The sequence below is a fragment of the Anneissia japonica genome, unplaced genomic scaffold (genome assembly GCF_011630105.1).
Source record: "Anneissia japonica isolate Jap-2015-1 unplaced genomic scaffold, ASM1163010v1 scaffold2652_len1590060_cov184, whole genome shotgun sequence".
Lineage (NCBI taxonomy): Eukaryota > Metazoa > Echinodermata > Crinoidea > Comatulida > Comatulidae > Anneissia > Anneissia japonica.
Window position 1 is genome coordinate 1,068,135 of NW_022699919.1, and position 3,095 is coordinate 1,071,229.

A 3,095-nucleotide genomic window follows, 5' to 3' on the forward strand; every position below is an offset into this window, starting at 1 on the left:
ATATATATATAGGGTCTATTTATATTTATATGTACATGTATATATATTATTATATATAAAATTATATAAGTTTATGTTTTTTAATTCACGTTGATTTAGTGGACTTTAATTTATTAAACGTGACTCTAACGTATTAACAGCAACGCTAGCCCACCGAAATACAAAACACGCACCCTTTTTTTTTTAATTTAAAGGCTATCTTAAAACACACAGGCGCACAAAGGCTCGTAAACACTCATCCATATACATTGCCTAGTTTTGTAATAATAATAAAATAATGAAAAAAATCGATGCTTGCTTCAATACTGCAAAGAAAGAAACGCTATCAACTTCTTTAACCAATAAAAAAAAATACCAAAAGCACCGAAAAGTTCTATTTATAATCCTATTAGGCTTATTATATTAAAATAATGGTGTTAAAACTTTATCAATAATAATCAACTTAAATTGCTTGTACTAAAGTTCTTGAAGATGGAAATAATTCTAGCTATATTGGGTGGATACGTGAGCAATGTCATACTCTACAATCAATGCCATAGCCAGGATTTTCAAAACAGTGCGGGACAATATCAGGATGGACCCACTTTACGTGTTAATTCAAATAATGTGGACCCAATTTCTTAAAAGTTGACCCATTTTACGCATAAAATATGAAAAATGTAGACCCATTGTCTTTAAAGTTTACTAATTTTAAGCAAAATATAAGAAATCTAGACCTTTTTTTAAAAAACCGGACTCATTTTTTGCATAAAACAGCATAATTTAGACCCATTTTTAAAAATGTGGACCCATTCTTTGTGAACCCATTTTGTCTGGCTCCAAGGTCTGGTCTGGCTCCGAGGGTCCACCCAAAATAGAAAATTGTGTGGAGCTGTCCCAACTATCCCAATAGCTGGCTACGGCATTGTCTACAATCGTGATCCCTCCATTATAATGAATATTATTATTATTTTTATTATTATTAATTATTATTATTATTATTATTATTATTACATAATGAGTAGGCCTACTGTCCGTTTTCGTTTGTACACCTTGAAAATCAGGAAATAAACGTGTTTATGTGTTTCGTTACCGTACTGTAATAATCGATATACTACGTTTACTTTAGCAATAGTCTTATCATATCGGCAACAGAGTTTCGTCAAGTGATGATTTTTTTAACCTTGAATGTAAAGCTCGTTTCTTTCATTTTTCATATAACCTAATTGACTTAACACCTTGTAAAAGAATATTAGGCCCTATACGACAAGTATTCTCCCGTGTCTTCAGACGATATTTCATTATGTGTATCTTTTTGTGTTTTAAGCTGTGAGCCTGCAGTAAATTAACGTCAATGGAGTCATCTGCTAGTGTGATTTTTCCAGGCTGCAATTCAAGTTAATACGGTTCCTAGTTTATTGACAATAACGAATTCGTCATGGAATACATAAAATTATAATTGGCAAAAGGCGCCAAATCAGTAACTGTCGTCAGACCATTATCGACAATTATTACCCCTTCTCCCCACCCTCACCTCCTCGCCCCTCGAGGTGGATTGCATCCGAAAATTGGCCGCGGTTAAACCAGTCCAGTAGTTATTACTATCAGTACTGTGTTTTGACAAAATTGCTTCCCATAATTATATAAGATGACAGGCCTCTATAATGACCTTGTTAATGATCTCTGTATTCATGCCCCAGCTTTGAGTACAGTCAACGGACTTGGAAACTATAGTGTTCAAACCAAACTAATTATATCCTTGATTTTATTATGAATCATCGTCCATGAGACGGTGAATATACGGTATTCATCATCATCATCATCACCACCATTATTGCCAACATCATCATCATTACCACCACCATTATTGTCATCATCATCATTATTATCCTCACCATCATTGTCATTAGGCCTATTATATTAGTTATCTGGATGAATTTAAATAGACCTATTTATTTTACGATTACAGGTATCCTGTTGTGATGGTTCGTAATGGCTGGTGCTGGAACTACTTCTACTACCGGTATTACCCATGCAGCTACAGGTGAAATTTCGATGAAAATATGATTCAAAATGATTAAAAGGAGATAGATTTTCAATGCTATAAGGCAAAATAAAAGTTATTGCTAGTGCCACATCCCCGCCCTCATCCGAAATTTGGAGCCTTAGGGCCTATGTGTTATTTTTAAAAAAAACCAATTATTTTTGCGGGGAAAACAAACAATGTGAAAATTATTTGGAGTATTATATATTATATATCTATTTTAGAATAGTAAATATGAAATAGTAAATACCCTCACCAAAAATAATTTCAAATCTTGGAAGTCAAACTAAAAATTAATTTCATTTGACCTAAAAATAAATATGGAAAGCTTTGTACGGGTCCCGTTCACACTCATTCATTTATTTGTACATTCTTACATCTGTTCCTTTTTACGTTCATATTCATTATTTCATTCATTCATAAATGATTCGTTCATTCTTCATATTCATTCTTAGACATAGGACTACATTATTTCATTCATTCCTCCTTCATAATGTAATTATTTGCATTCATTAATGTCTATTCATTTAATCGTTCATCGATCCATCCGCAAATTCATTACGGTAGTGTTCATTATCCATTTGTTAATTACCGTATTTATTCGAATAAATTCCCCGCTTTGAATAAATTCTCCCTCGAATAAACTCCCCCTCCAGAGCCTCAATTGGAATAAACGCCTCCCTCGAATAAACACCACTGGGCGTTTACTTTTTCCTCGAATAAATAACTGTAAACAATTAAAAGCAACTAATGTTCTACTCCAGTAGAATTATATTTTGTTTTAACCTGGTTGGGATCAATACGTCTTTATGATCACACAATAACACATTTGATGGTAATTATGTGTTGTAGTTTCACATTTACAGTAAAATTAATGGGCGTTTATTGGAGTATATACGGTAGGCTACCGTACGTATCTATTTTACTTACTTTATGTGGTGGCTTGGACTACCACGGATCTCTATCGTTGTCTGTCCTGCGCTGTTGTCTTAAGTTGATTCACTTTCACATACCACAACTTCCGCTGTGAATTACTTCATTAATATAATGGTGTGTTCCATAAAGGTTTTTT

General features: G+C 33.2%; 1 long non-coding RNA gene across 1 annotated transcript in view; it reads left to right on the forward strand.

Annotated features, from left to right (window-relative positions):
• LOC117103232 overlaps window positions 1-3,095 on the forward strand; it is a 4,889-nt gene that overhangs the window by 645 nt on the left and 1,149 nt on the right. The window contains exon 2 of the long non-coding RNA XR_004444537.1: window positions 1,949-2,023. This is a non-coding gene — a long non-coding RNA (uncharacterized LOC117103232). The remainder of the gene's footprint in view (window positions 1-1,948; window positions 2,024-3,095) is intronic.